This window comes from Hyla sarda, chromosome 4 (assembly GCF_029499605.1).
Source record: "Hyla sarda isolate aHylSar1 chromosome 4, aHylSar1.hap1, whole genome shotgun sequence".
Classification (NCBI taxonomy): domain Eukaryota; kingdom Metazoa; phylum Chordata; class Amphibia; order Anura; family Hylidae; genus Hyla; species Hyla sarda.
This window is the reverse complement of record NC_079192.1, coordinates 68,690,797-68,704,690: the sequence shown is the minus strand read 5'-3', so window position 1 is coordinate 68,704,690 and position 13,894 is coordinate 68,690,797. Positions and strand designations below refer to the sequence as shown.

General features: G+C 42.0%; 18 non-coding genes across 18 annotated transcripts; all 18 read right to left on the bottom strand.

Annotated features, from left to right (window-relative positions):
• Positions 1-562: 562 nt before the first annotated feature.
• On the bottom strand, positions 563-635 carry TRNAR-CCU (transfer RNA arginine (anticodon CCU)). The gene has a single exon. It is a non-coding gene; the product is annotated as a tRNA-Arg (tRNA).
• Positions 636-889: 254 nt separating this feature from the next.
• TRNAI-UAU (transfer RNA isoleucine (anticodon UAU)) lies at positions 890-982 on the bottom strand. Its single transcript is given in 2 exon segments — positions 890-925; positions 945-982. It is a non-coding gene; the product is annotated as a tRNA-Ile (tRNA).
• Positions 983-2,054: 1,072 nt separating this feature from the next.
• Positions 2,055-2,127, bottom strand: TRNAR-CCU (transfer RNA arginine (anticodon CCU)). The gene has a single exon. It is a non-coding gene; the product is annotated as a tRNA-Arg (tRNA).
• Positions 2,128-2,381: 254 nt separating this feature from the next.
• On the bottom strand, positions 2,382-2,474 carry TRNAI-UAU (transfer RNA isoleucine (anticodon UAU)). The gene is given in 2 exon segments: positions 2,382-2,417; positions 2,437-2,474. It is a non-coding gene; the product is annotated as a tRNA-Ile (tRNA).
• A 1,072-nt stretch (positions 2,475-3,546) lies between these two features.
• Positions 3,547-3,619, bottom strand: TRNAR-CCU (transfer RNA arginine (anticodon CCU)). The gene has a single exon. It is a non-coding gene; the product is annotated as a tRNA-Arg (tRNA).
• Positions 3,620-3,873: 254 nt separating this feature from the next.
• TRNAI-UAU (transfer RNA isoleucine (anticodon UAU)) lies at positions 3,874-3,966 on the bottom strand. The gene is given in 2 exon segments: positions 3,874-3,909; positions 3,929-3,966. It is a non-coding gene; the product is annotated as a tRNA-Ile (tRNA).
• A 1,319-nt stretch (positions 3,967-5,285) lies between these two features.
• Positions 5,286-5,358, bottom strand: TRNAR-CCU (transfer RNA arginine (anticodon CCU)). Its single transcript has one exon. It is a non-coding gene; the product is annotated as a tRNA-Arg (tRNA).
• Positions 5,359-5,612: 254 nt separating this feature from the next.
• Positions 5,613-5,705, bottom strand: TRNAI-UAU (transfer RNA isoleucine (anticodon UAU)). The gene is given in 2 exon segments: positions 5,613-5,648; positions 5,668-5,705. It is a non-coding gene; the product is annotated as a tRNA-Ile (tRNA).
• A 1,072-nt stretch (positions 5,706-6,777) lies between these two features.
• On the bottom strand, positions 6,778-6,850 carry TRNAR-CCU (transfer RNA arginine (anticodon CCU)). Its single transcript has one exon. It is a non-coding gene; the product is annotated as a tRNA-Arg (tRNA).
• Positions 6,851-7,104: 254 nt separating this feature from the next.
• TRNAR-UCU (transfer RNA arginine (anticodon UCU)) lies at positions 7,105-7,197 on the bottom strand. The gene is given in 2 exon segments: positions 7,105-7,140; positions 7,160-7,197. It is a non-coding gene; the product is annotated as a tRNA-Arg (tRNA).
• Positions 7,198-8,271: 1,074 nt separating this feature from the next.
• On the bottom strand, positions 8,272-8,344 carry TRNAR-CCU (transfer RNA arginine (anticodon CCU)). The gene has a single exon. It is a non-coding gene; the product is annotated as a tRNA-Arg (tRNA).
• Positions 8,345-8,598: 254 nt separating this feature from the next.
• TRNAI-UAU (transfer RNA isoleucine (anticodon UAU)) lies at positions 8,599-8,691 on the bottom strand. The gene is given in 2 exon segments: positions 8,599-8,634; positions 8,654-8,691. It is a non-coding gene; the product is annotated as a tRNA-Ile (tRNA).
• Positions 8,692-10,006: 1,315 nt separating this feature from the next.
• TRNAR-CCU (transfer RNA arginine (anticodon CCU)) lies at positions 10,007-10,079 on the bottom strand. The gene has a single exon. It is a non-coding gene; the product is annotated as a tRNA-Arg (tRNA).
• A 254-nt stretch (positions 10,080-10,333) lies between these two features.
• TRNAI-UAU (transfer RNA isoleucine (anticodon UAU)) lies at positions 10,334-10,426 on the bottom strand. Its single transcript is given in 2 exon segments — positions 10,334-10,369; positions 10,389-10,426. It is a non-coding gene; the product is annotated as a tRNA-Ile (tRNA).
• A 1,323-nt stretch (positions 10,427-11,749) lies between these two features.
• TRNAR-CCU (transfer RNA arginine (anticodon CCU)) lies at positions 11,750-11,821 on the bottom strand. The gene has a single exon. It is a non-coding gene; the product is annotated as a tRNA-Arg (tRNA).
• A 254-nt stretch (positions 11,822-12,075) lies between these two features.
• TRNAI-UAU (transfer RNA isoleucine (anticodon UAU)) lies at positions 12,076-12,168 on the bottom strand. Its single transcript is given in 2 exon segments — positions 12,076-12,111; positions 12,131-12,168. It is a non-coding gene; the product is annotated as a tRNA-Ile (tRNA).
• Positions 12,169-13,240: 1,072 nt separating this feature from the next.
• Positions 13,241-13,313, bottom strand: TRNAR-CCU (transfer RNA arginine (anticodon CCU)). Its single transcript has one exon. It is a non-coding gene; the product is annotated as a tRNA-Arg (tRNA).
• A 254-nt stretch (positions 13,314-13,567) lies between these two features.
• Positions 13,568-13,660, bottom strand: TRNAI-UAU (transfer RNA isoleucine (anticodon UAU)). Its single transcript is given in 2 exon segments — positions 13,568-13,603; positions 13,623-13,660. It is a non-coding gene; the product is annotated as a tRNA-Ile (tRNA).
• Positions 13,661-13,894: the final 234 nt, after the last annotated feature.

Genomic DNA, 13,894 nt, shown 5'->3' with positions numbered 1-13,894 from the left:
TTTTTAAAAAGCGTGCTTTCTATGATCAGTATCAGATCTGGCTTTTGCGAGATCGACTTTACAAGCAACTTGGACATGAATTATTAGAGAAGACAGTGGAACACATTTAACAGAACTAAAACACACCCTTGGTTACCTTAAAGAGGGAAGAAAAGCAAGCACCCCAGATGGGACTGGAACCCACTATTCCTGGCTTAGGAGTCCACTGGGGCTAGCCACCTGTGGGGAAACATGATGATATGTTTTTTTAAAAAGCAAAATTTCTATTGTGATTGAGTAATCAAGGATGGTCTTTTGCTGTATACCTTTAGATGCGGAAAACAATCTTAATCGTGTGCTTGCTTGCTTTTGTCAAGAGCGAGGCTTTCCTTTGTTGTCTCATTCCAACAGCAGCCAGAAGGCATTGAATGGCTACAGATGGATTGTTTCCATGATAAGCATGGTACCAGATTTTGCAAGATTGACTTCACAAGGAAGAGAATCATTAGAGAAGCCAATCAATCACATTTTATCTTGAACTAAAACTCATGGATGGATACCTGGTATAGTGAAGGAAAGCATACACCCCAGATGGGACTTGAACCCACAATCCCTGGCTTAGGAGGCCAGTGCCTTATCCATTAGGCCACTGGGGCTGGATGTATGCAGCTTGATGATAGTTAGTTTACAATCAAATATTCTCATGTTAAAAAGTTATCAAGGCCGGTCTTTTACCGTTTGTTTTCCAATCGGGAAAACAATCTTAATAACGTGCCTGCTTTCTTAGGACGAGAGCGAGAACTTCTTTTGTTGTGTCGTTTTGATAATTTACTTTCAATACATGGAAAACAGGTAAAAGACTTTGCTGCCCTACTGCAGTTTTTATATAACAATAAAGGTTAGAAAAGAATGCTCCAGGTGAGGCTCGAACTCACAACCTCGGCATTGCTCAACAGTTACTGCTATATAAGTACCACGCGCTGACCGATTGCGCCACTAGAGCTTTGCATGTGCTTCACAAGCCTGCTTTACAAGGGTGCTTTCTATGATAAGTATCAAATCTGGCTTTTGCGAGATCGACTTTACAAGCAACTTGGACATGAATTATTAGAGAAGACAGTGGAACACATTTAATGAAACTAAAACACACCCTTTGTTACCTTAAAGAGGGAAGAAAAGCAAGCACCCCAGATGGGACTGGAACCCACTATCCCTGGCTTAGGAGTCCACTAGGGCTAGCCACCTGTGGGGAAACGTGATGATATGTTATTTTAAAAAGCGTGCTTTCTATGATCAGTATCAGATCTGGTTTTTGCGAGATCGACTTTACAAGCAACTTGGACATGAATTATTAGAGAAGACAGTGGAACACATTTAACGAAACTAAAACACACCCTTGGTTACCTTAAAGAGGGAAGAAAAGCAAGCATCCCAGATGGGACTGGAACCCACTATCTCTGGCTTAGGAGTCCACTGGGGCTAGCCACCTGTGGGGAAACGTGATGATATGTTTTTTTTAAAAAGCATGCTTTCTGTGATCAGTATCAGATCTGGCTTTTGCGAGATCGACTTTACAAGCAACTTGGACATGAATTATTAGAGAAGACAGTGGAACACATTTAACAGAACTAAAACACACCCTTGGTTACCTTAAAGAGGGAAGAAAAGCAAGCACCCCAGATGGGACTGGAACCCACTATCCCTGGCTTAGGAGTCCACTGGGGCTAGCCACCTGTGGGGAAACATGATGATATGTTTTTTTAAAAAGCAAAATTTCTATTGTGATTGAGTAATCAAGGATGGTCTTTTGCTGTTTACCTTTAGATGCGGAAAACAATCTTAATCGTGTGCTTGCTTGCTTTCGTCAAGAGCGAGGCTTTCCTTTGTTGTCTCATTCCAACAGCAGCCAGAAGGCATTGAATGGCTACAGATGGATTGTTTCCATGATAAGCATGGTACCAGATTTTGCAAGATTGAATTCACAAGGAAGAGAATCATTAGAGAAGCCAATCAATCACATTTTATCTTGAACTAAAACTCATTGATGGATACCTGGTATAGAGAAGGAAAGCATACACCCCAGATGGGACTCGAACCCACAATCCCTGGCTTAGGAGGCCAGTGCCTTATCCATTAGGCCACTGGGGCTGGATGTTTGCAGTATGATGATAGTTAGTTTACAATCAAATATTCTCATGTTAAAAAGTTATCAAGGCTGGTCTTTTAGCGTTTGTTTTCCAATCGGGAAAACAATCTTAATAACGTGCCTGCTTTCTTAGGACGAGAGCGAGAACTTCTTTTGTTGTGTCGTTTTGATAATTTGCTTGCAATACATGGAAAACGGGTAAAAGACTTTGCTGCCCTACTGCAGTTTTTATATAACAATAAAGGTTAGAAAAGAATGCTCCAGGTGAGGCTCGAACTCACAACCTCGGCATTGCTCAACAGTTACTGCTTTATAAGTACCGCGCGCTGACCGATTGCGCCACTGGAGCTTTGCATGTGCTTCACAAGCCTGCTTTACAAGGGTGCTTTCTATGATCAGTATCAGTTCTGGCTTTTGCGAGATCGACTTTACAAGCAACTTGGACATGAATTATTAGAGAAGACAGTGGAACACATTTAATGAAACTAAAACACACCCTTTGTTACCTTAAAGAGGGAAGAAAAGCAAGCACCCCAGATGGGACTGGAACCCACTATCCCTGGCTTAGGAGTCCACTGGGGCTAGCCACCTGTGGGGAAACGTGATGATATGTTATTTTAAAAAGCGTGCTTTCTATGATCAGTATCAGATCTGGTTTTTGCGAGATCGACTTTACAAGCAACTTGGACATGAATTATTAGAGAAGACAGTGGAACACATTTAACGAAACTAAAACACACCCTTGGTTACCTTAAAGAGGGAAGAAAAGCAAGCATCCCAGATGGGACTGGAACCCACTATCTCTGGCTTAGGAGTCCACTGGGGCTAGCCACCTGTGGGGAAACGTGATGATATGTTTTTTTTAAAAAGCGTGCTTTCTGTGATCAGTATCAGATCTGGCTTTTGCGAGATCGACTTTACAAGCAACTTGGACATGAATTATTAGAGAAGACAGTGGAACACATTTAACAGAACTAAAACACACCCTTGGTTACCTTAAAGAGGGAAGAAAAGCAAGCACCCCAGATGGGACTGGAACCCACTATCCCTGGCTTAGGAGTCCACTGGGGCTAGCCACCTGTGGGGAAACATGATGATATGTTTTTTTAAAAAGCAAAATTTCTATTGTGATTGAGTAATCAAGGATGGTCTTTTGCTGTTTACCTTTAGATGCGGAAAACAATCTTAATCGTGTGCTTGCTTGCTTTCGTCAAGAGCGAGGCTTTCCTTTGTTGTCTCATTCCAACAGCAGCCAGAAGGCATTGAATGGCTACAGATGGATTGTTTCCATGATAAGCATGGTACCAGATTTTGCAAGATTGAATTCACAAGGAAGAGAATCATTAGAGAAGCCAATCAATCACATTTTATCTTGAACTAAAACTCATTGATGGATACCTGGTATAGAGAAGGAAAGCATACACCCCAGATGGGACTCGAACCCACAATCCCTGGCTTAGGAGGCCAGTGCCTTATCCATTAGGCCACTGGGGCTGGATGTTTGCAGTATGATGATAGTTAGTTTACAATCAAATATTCTCATGTTAAAAAGTTATCAAGGCTGGTCTTTTAGCGTTTGTTTTCCAATCGGGAAAACAATCTTAATATCGTGCCTGCTTTCTTAGGACGAGAGCGAGAACTTCTTTTGTTGTGTCGTTTTGATAATTTGCTTGCAATACATGGAAAACGGGTAAAAGACTTTGCTGCCCTACTGCAGTTTTTATATAACAATAAAGGTTAGAAAAGAATGCTCCAGGTGAGGCTCGAACTCACAACCTCGGCATTGCTCAACAGTTACTGCTTTATAAGTACTGCGCGCTGACCGCTTGCGCCACTGGAGCTTTGCATGTGCTTCACAAGCCTGCTTTACAAGGGTGCTTTCTATGATCAGTATCAGATCTGGCTTTTGCGAGATCGACTTTACAAGCAACTTGGACATGAATTATTAGAGAAGACAGTGGAACACATTTAATGAAACTAAAACACACCCTTTGTTACCTTAAAGAGGGAAGAAAAGCAAGCACCCCAGATGGGACTGGAACCCACTATCCCTGGCTTAGGAGTCCACTGGGGCTAGCCACCTGTGGGGAAACGTGATGATATGTTATTTTAAAAAGCGTGCTTTCTATGATCAGTATCAGATCTGGTTTTTGCGAGATCGACTTTACAAGCAACTTGGACATGAATTATTAGAGAAGACAGTGGAACACATTTAACAAAACTAAAACACACCCTTGGTTACCTTAAAGAGTGAAGAAAAGCAAGCACCCCAGATGGGACTGGAACCCACTATCCCTGGCTTAGGAGTCCACTGGGGATAGCCACCGGTGGGGAAACGTGATGATATGTTTTTTTTTAAAAAGCGTGCTTTCTATGATCAGTATCAGATCTGGCTTTTGCGAGAACGACTTTACAAGCAACTTGGACATGAATTATTAGAGAAGACAGTGGAACACATTTAACAGAACTAAAACACACCCTTGGTTACCTTAAAGAGGGAAGAAAAGCAAGCACCCCAGATGGGACTGGAACCCACTATTCCTGGCTTAGGAGTCCACTGGGGATAGCCACCGGTGGGGAAACGTGATGATATGTTTTTTTTTAAAAAGCGTGCTTTCTATGATCAGTATCAGATCTGGCTTTTGCGAGATCGACTTTACAAGCAACTTGGACATGAATTATTAGAGAAGACAGTGGAACACATTTAACAGAACTAAAACACACCCTTGGTTACCTTAAAGAGGGAAGAAAAGCAAGCACCCCAGATGGGACTGGAACCCACTATTCCTGGCTTAGGAGTCCACTGGGGCTAGCCACCTGTGGGGAAACATGATGATATGTTTTTTTAAAAAGCAAAATTTCTATTGTGATTGAGTAATCAAGGATGGTCTTTTGCTGTATACCTTTAGATGCGGAAAACAATCTTAATCGTGTGCTTGCTTGCTTTTGTCAAGAGCGAGGCTTTCCTTTGTTGTCTCATTCCAACAGCAGCCAGAAGGCATTGAATGGCTACAGATGGATTGTTTCCATGATAAGCATGGTACCAGATTTTGCAAGATTGACTTCACAAGGAAGAGAATCATTAGAGAAGCCAATCAATCACATTTTATCTTGAACTAAAACTCATTGATGGATACCTGGTATAGTGAAGGAAAGCATACACCCCAGATGGGACTTGAACCCACAATCCCTGGCTTAGGAGGCCAGTGCCTTATCCATTAGGCCACTGGGGCTGGATGTATGCAGCTTGATGATAGTTAGTTTACAATCAAATATTCTCATGTTAAAAAGTTATCAAGGCCGGTCTTTTACCGTTTGTTTTCCAATCGGGAAAACAATCTTAATAACGTGCCTGCTTTCTTAGGACGAGAGCGAGAACTTCTTTTGTTGTGTCGTTTTGATAATTTACTTTCAATACATGGAAAACAGGTAAAAGACTTTGCTGCCCTACTGCAGTTTTTATATAACAATAAAGGTTAGAAAAGAATGCTCCAGGTGAGGCTCGAACTCACAACCTCGGCATTGCTCAACAGTTACTGCTATATAAGTACCACGCGCTGACCGATTGCGCCACTAGAGCTTTGCATGTGCTTCACAAGCCTGCTTTACAAGGGTGCTTTCTATGATCAGTATCAAATCTGGCTTTTGCGAGATCGACTTTACAAGCAACTTGGACATGAATTATTAGAGAAGACAGTGGAACACATTTAATGAAACTAAAACACACCCTTTGTTACCTTAAAGAGGGAAGAAAAGCAAGCACCCCAGATGGGACTGGAACCCACTATCCCTGGCTTAGGAGTCCACTAGGGCTAGCCACCTGTGGGGAAACGTGATGATATGTTATTTTAAAAAGCGTGCTTTCTATGATCAGTATCAGATCTGGTTTTTGCGAGATCGACTTTACAAGCAACTTGGACATGAATTATTAGAGAAGACAGTGGAACACATTTAACGAAACTAAAACACACCCTTGGTTACCTTAAAGAGGGAAGAAAAGCAAGCATCCCAGATGGGACTGGAACCCACTATCTCTGGCTTAGGAGTCCACTGGGGCTAGCCACCTGTGGGGAAACGTGATGATATGTTTTTTTTAAAAAGCATGCTTTCTGTGATCAGTATCAGATCTGGCTTTTGCGAGATCGACTTTACAAGCAACTTGGACATGAATTATTAGAGAAGACAGTGGAACACATTTAACAGAACTAAAACACACCCTTGGTTACCTTAAAGAGGGAAGAAAAGCAAGCACCCCAGATGGGACTGGAACCCACTATCCCTGGCTTAGGAGTCCACTGGGGCTAGCCACCTGTGGGGAAACATGATGATATGTTTTTTTAAAAAGCAAAATTTCTATTGTGATTGAGTAATCAAGGATGGTCTTTTGCTGTTTACCTTTAGATGCGGAAAACAATCTTAATCGTGTGCTTGCTTGCTTTCGTCAAGAGCGAGGCTTTCCTTTGTTGTCTCATTCCAACAGCAGCCAGAAGGCATTGAATGGCTACAGATGGATTGTTTCCATGATAAGCATGGTACCAGATTTTGCAAGATTGAATTCACAAGGAAGAGAATCATTAGAGAAGCCAATCAATCACATTTTATCTTGAACTAAAACTCATTGATGGATACCTGGTATAGAGAAGGAAAGCATACACCCCAGATGGGACTCGAACCCACAATCCCTGGCTTAGGAGGCCAGTGCCTTATCCATTAGGCCACTGGGGCTGGATGTTTGCAGTATGATGATAGTTAGTTTACAATCAAATATTCTCATGTTAAAAAGTTATCAAGGCTGGTCTTTTAGCGTTTGTTTTCCAATCGGGAAAACAATCTTAATAACGTGCCTGCTTTCTTAGGACGAGAGCGAGAACTTCTTTTGTTGTGTCGTTTTGATAATTTGCTTGCAATACATGGAAAACGGGTAAAAGTCTTTGCTGCCCTACTGCAGTTTTTATATAACAATAAAGGTTAGAAAAGAATGCTCCAGGTGAGGCTCGAACTCACAACCTCGGCATTGCTCAACAGTTACTGCTTTAGAAGTACCGCGCGCTGACCGATTGCGCCACTGGAGCTTTGCATGTGCTTCACAAGCCTGCTTTACAAGGGTGCTTTCTATGATCAGTATCAGATCTGGCTTTTGCGAGATCGACTTTACAAGCAACTTGGACATGAATTATTAGAGAAGACAGTGGAACACATTTAATGAAACTAAAACACACCCTTTGTTACCTTAAAGAGGGAAGAAAAGCAAGCACCCCAGATGGGACTGGAACCCACTATCCCTGGCTTAGGAGTCCACTGGGGCTAGCCACCTGTGGGGAAACGTGATAATATGTTATTTTAAAAAGCGTGCTTTCTATGATCAGTATCAGATCTGGTTTTTGCGAGATCGACTTTACAAGCAACTTGGACATGAATTATTAGAGAAGACAGTGGAACACATTTAACAAAACTAAAACACACCCTTGGTTACCTTAAAGAGTGAAGAAAAGCAAGCACCCCAGATGGGACTGGAACCCACTATCCCTGGCTTAGGAGTCCACTGGGGATAGCCACCGGTGGGGAAACGTGATGATATGTTTTTTTTTTTAAAAGCGTGCTTTCTATGATCAGTATCAGATCTGGCTTTTGCGAGATCGACTTTACAAGCAACTTGGACATGAATTATTAGAGAAGACAGTGGAACACATTTAACAGAACTAAAACACACCCTTGGTTACCTTAAAAAGGGAAGAAAAGCAAGCACCCCAGATGGGACTGGAACCCACTATTCCTGGCTTAGGAGTCCACTGGGGCTAGCCACCTGTGGGGAAACATGATGATATGTTTTTTTAAAAAGCAAAATTTCTATTGTGATTGAGTAATCAAGGATGGTCTTTTGCTGTATACCTTTAGATGCGGAAAACAATCTTAATCGTGTGCTTGCTTGCTTTTGTCAAGAGCGAGGCTTTCCTTTGTTGTCTCATTCCAACAGCAGCCAGAAGGCATTGAATGGCTACAGATGGATTGTTTCCATGATAAGCATGGTACCAGATTTTGCAAGATTGACTTCACAAGGAAGAGAATCATTAGAGAAGCCAATCAATCACATTTTATCTTGAACTAAAACTCATTGATGGATACCTGGTATAGTGAAGGAAAGCATACACCCCAGATGGGACTTGAACCCACAATCCCTGGCTTAGGAGGCCAGTGCCTTATCCATTAGGCCACTGGGGCTGGATGTATGCAGCTTGATGATAGTTAGTTTACAATCAAATATTCTCATGTTAAAAAGTTATCAAGGCCGGTCTTTTACCATTTGTTTTCCAATCGGGAAAACAATCTTAATAACGTGCCTGCTTTCTTAGGACGAGAGCGAGAACTTCTTTTGTTGTGTCGTTTTGATAATTTGCTTACAATACATGGAAAACGGGTAAAAGACTTTGCTGCCCTACTGCAGTTTTTATATAACAATAAAGGTTAGAAAAGAATGCTCCAGGTGAGGCTCGAACTCACAACCTCGGCATTGCTCAACAGTTACTGCTATATAAGTACCACGCGCTGACCGATTGCGCCACTAGAGCTTTGCATGTGCTTCACAAGCCTGCTTTACAAGGGTGCTTTCTATGATCAGTATCAGATCTGGCTTTTGCGAGATCGACTTTACAAGCAACTTGGACATGAATTATTAGAGAAGACAGTGGAACACATTTAATGAAACTAAAACACACCCTTTGTTACCTTAAAGAGGGAAGAAAAGCAAGCACCCCAGATGGGACTGGAACCCACTATCCCTGGCTTAGGAGTCCACTGGGGCTAGCCACCTGTGGGGAAACGTGATGATATGTTATTTTAAAAAGCGTGCTTTCTATGATCAGTATCAGATCTGGTTTTTGCGAGATCGACTTTACAAGCAACTTGGACATGAATTATTAGAGAAGACAGTGGAACACATTTAACAAAACTAAAACACACCCTTGGTTACCTTAAAGAGTGAAGAAAAGCAAGCACCCCAGATGGGACTGGAACCCACTATCCCTGGCTTAGGAGTCCACTGGGGATAGCCACCGGTGGGGAAACGTGATGATATGTTTTTTTTTTTTTAAAAAGCGTGCTTTCTATGATCAGTATCAGATCTGGCTTTTGCGAGATCGACTTTACAAGCAACTTGGACATGAATTATTAGAGAAGACAGTGGAACACATTTAACAGAACTAAAACACACCCTTGGTTACCTTAAAGAGGGAAGAAAAGCAAGCACCCCAGATGGGACTGGAACCCACTATTCCTGGCTTAGGAGTCCACTGGGGATAGCCACCGGTGGGGAAACATGATGATATGTTTTTTTTTAAAAAGCGTGCTTTCTATGATCAGTATCAGATCTGGCTTTTGCGAGATCGACTTTACAAGCAACTTGGACATGAATTATTAGAGAAGACAGTGGAACACATTTAACAGAACTAAAACACACCCTTGGTTACCTTAAAGAGGGAAGAAAAGCAAGCACCCCAGATGGGACTGGAACCCACTATTCCTGGCTTAGGAGTCCACTGGGGCTAGCCACCTGTGGGGAAACATGATGATATGTTTTTTTAAAAAGCAAAATTTCTATTGTGATTGAGTAATCAAGGATGGTCTTTTGCTGTATACCTTTAGATGCGGAAAACAATCTTAATCGTGTGCTTTTGTCAAGAGCGAGGCTTTCCTTTGTTGTCTCATTCCAACAGCAGCCAGAAGGCATTGAATGGCTACAGATGGATTGTTTCCATGATAAGCATGGTACCAGATTTTGCAAGATTGACTTCACAAGGAAGAGAATCATTAGAGAAGCCAATCAATCACATTTTATCTTGAACTAAAACTCATTGATGGATACCTGGTATAGTGAAGGAAAGCATACACCCCAGATGGGACTTGAACCCACAATCCCTGGCTTAGGAGGCCAGTGCCTTATCCATTAGGCCACTGGGGCTGGATGTATGCAGCTTGATGATAGTTAGTTTACAATCAAATATTCTCATGTTAAAAAGTTATCAAGGCCGGTCTTTTACCATTTGTTTTCCAATCGGGAAAACAATCTTAATAACGTGCCTGCTTTCTTAGGACGAGAGCGAGAACTTCTTTTGTTGTGTCGTTTTGATAATTTGCTTACAATACATGGAAAACGGGTAAAAGACTTTGCTGCCCTACTGCAGTTTTTATATAACAATAAAGGTTAGAAAAGAATGCTCCAGGTGAGGCTCGAACTCACAACCTCGGCATTGCTCAACAGTTACTGCTATATAAGTACCACGCGCTGACCGATTGCGCCACTAGAGCTTTGCATGTGCTTCACAAGCCTGCTTTACAAGGGTGCTTTCTATGATCAGTATCAGATCTGGCTTTTGCGAGATCGACTTTACAAGCAACTTGGACATGAATTATTAGAGAAGACAGTGGAACACATTTAATGAAACTAAAACACACCCTTTGTTACCTTAAAGAGGGAAGAAAAGCAAGCACCCCAGATGGGACTGGAACCCACTATCCCTGGCTTAGGAGTCCACTGGGGCTAGCCACCTGTGGGGAAACGTGATGATATGTTATTTTAAAAAGCGTGCTTTCTATGATCAGTATCAGATCTGGTTTTTGCGAGATCGACTTTACAAGCAACTTGGACATGAATTATTAGAGAAGACAGTGGAACACATTTAACAAAACTAAAACACACCCTTGGTTACCTTAAAGAGTGAAGAAAAGCAAGCACCCCAGATGGGACTGGAACCCACTATCCCTGGCTTAGGAGTCCACTGGGGATAGCCACCGGTGGGGAAACGTGATGATATGTTTTTTTTTTTTTAAAAAGCGTGCTTTCTATGATCAGTATCAGATCTGGCTTTTGCGAGATCGACTTTACAAGCAACTTGGACATGAATTATTAGAGAAGACAGTGGAACACATTTAACAGAACTAAAACACACCCTTGGTTACCTTAAAGAGGGAAGAAAAGCAAGCACCCCAGATGGGACTGGAACCCACTATTCCTGGCTTAGGAGTCCACTGGGGATAGCCACCGGTGGGGAAACATGATGATATGTTTTTTTTTAAAAAGCGTGCTTTCTATGATCAGTATCAGATCTGGCTTTTGCGAGATCGACTTTACAAGCAACTTGGACATGAATTATTAGAGAAGACAGTGGAACACATTTAACAGAACTAAAACACACCCTTGGTTACCTTAAAGAGGGAAGAAAAGCAAGCACCCCAGATGGGACTGGAACCCACTATTCCTGGCTTAGGAGTCCACTGGGGCTAGCCACCTGTGGGGAAACATGATGATATGTTTTTTTAAAAAGCAAAATTTCTATTGTGATTGAGTAATCAAGGATGGTCTTTTGCTGTATACCTTTAGATGCGGAAAACAATCTTAATCGTGTGCTTGCTTGCTTTTGTCAAGAGCGAGGCTTTCCTTTGTTGTCTCATTCCAACAGCAGCCAGAAGGCATTGAATGGCTACAGATGGATTGTTTCCATGATAAGCATGGTACCAGATTTTGCAAGATTGACTTCACAAGGAAGAGAATCATTAGAGAAGCCAATCAATCACATTTTATCTTGAACTAAAACTCATTGATGGATACCTGGTATAGTGAAGGAAAGCATACACCCCAGATGGGACTTGAACCCACAATCCCTGGCTTAGGAGGCCAGTGCCTTACCATTAGGCCACTGGGGCTGGATGTATGCAGCTTGATGATAGTTAGTTTACAATCAAATATTCTCATGTTAAAAAGTTATCAAGGCCGGTCTTTTACCGTTTGTTTTCCAATCGGGAAAACAATCTTAATAACGTGCCTGCTTTCTTAGGACGAGAGCGAGAACTTCTTTTGTTGTGTCGTTTTGATAATTTGCTTACAATACATGGAAAACAGGTAAAAGACTTTGCTGCCCTACTGCAGTTTTTATATAACAATAAAGGTTAGAAAAGAATGCTCCAGGTGAGGCTCGAACTCACAACCTCGGCATTGCTCAACAGTTACTGCTATATAAGTACCACGCGCTGACCGATTGCGCCACTAGAGCTTTGCATGTGCTTCACAAGCCTGCTTTACAAGGGTGCTTTCTATGATCAGTATCAGATCTGGCTTTTGCGAGATCGACTTTACAAGCAACTTGGACATGAATTATTAGAGAAGACAGTGGAACACATTTAATGAAACTAAAACACACCCTTTGTTACCTTAAAGAGGGAAGAAAAGCAAGCACCCCAGATGGGACTGGAACCCACTATCCCTGGCTTAGGAGTCCACTAGGGCTAGCCACCTGTGGGGAAACGTGATGATATGTTATTTTAAAAAGCGTGCTTTCTATGATCAGTATCAGATCTGGTTTTTGCGAGATCGACTTTACAAGCAACTTGGACATGAATTATTAGAGAAAACAGTGGAACACATTTAACGAAACTAAAACACACCCTTGGTTACCTTAAAGAGGGAAGAAAAGCAAGCATCCCAGATGGGACTGGAACCCACTATCTCTGGCTTAGGAGTCCACTGGGGCTAGCCACCTGTGGGGAAACGTGATGATATGTTTTTTTTAAAAAGCATGCTTTCTGTGATCAGTATCAGATCTGGCTTTTGCGAGATCGACTTTACAAGCAACTTGGACATGAATTATTAGAGAAGACAGTGGAACACATTTAACAGAACTAAAACACACCCTTGGTTACCTTAAAGAGGGAAGAAAAGCAAGCACCCCAGATGGGACTGGAACCCACTATCCCTGGCTTAGGAGTCCACTGGGGCTAGCCACCTGTGGGGAAACATGATGATATGTTTTTTTAAAAAGCAAAATTTCTATTGTGATTGAGTAATCAAGGATGGTCTTTTGCTGTTTACCTTTAGATGCGGAAAACAATCTTAATCGTGTGCTTGCTTGCTTTCGTCAAGAGCGAGGCTTTCCTTTGTTGTCTCATTCCAAAAGCAGCCAGAAGGCATTGAATGGCTACAGATGGATTGTTTCCATGATAAGCATGGTACCAGATTTTGCAAGATTGAATTCACAAGGAAGAGAATCATTAGAGAAGCCAATCAATCACATTTTATCTTGAACTAAAACTCATTGATGGATACCTGGTATAGAGAAGGAAAGCATACACCCCAGATGGGACTCGAACCCACAATCCCTGGCTTAGGAGGCCAGTGCCTTATCCATTAGGCCACTGGGGCTGGATGTTTGCAGTATGATGATAGTTAGTTTACAATCAAATATTCTCATGTTAAAAAGTTATCAAGGCTGGTCTTTTAGCGTTTGTTTTCCAATCGGGAAAACAATCTTAATAACGTGCCTGCTTTCTTAGGACGAGAGCGAGAACTTCTTTTGTTGTGTCGTTTTGATAATTTGCTTGCAATACATGGAAAACGGGTAAAAGACTTTGCTGCCCTACTGCAGTTTTTATATAACAATAAAGGTTAGAAAAGAATGCTCCAGGTGAGGCTCGAACTCACAACCTCGGCATTGCTCAACAGTTACTGCTTTATAAGTACCGCGCGCTGACCGATTGCGCCACTGGAGCTTTGCATGTGCTTCACAAGCCTGCTTTACAAGGGTGCTTTCTATGATCAGTATCAGTTCTGGCTTTTGCGAGATCGACTTTACAAGCAACTTGGACATGAATTATTAGAGAAGACAGTGGAACACATTTAATGAAACTAAAACACACCCTTTGTTACCTTAAAGAGGGAAGAAAAGCAAGCACCCCAGATGGGACTGGAACCCACTATCCCTGGCTTAGGAGTCCACTGGGGCT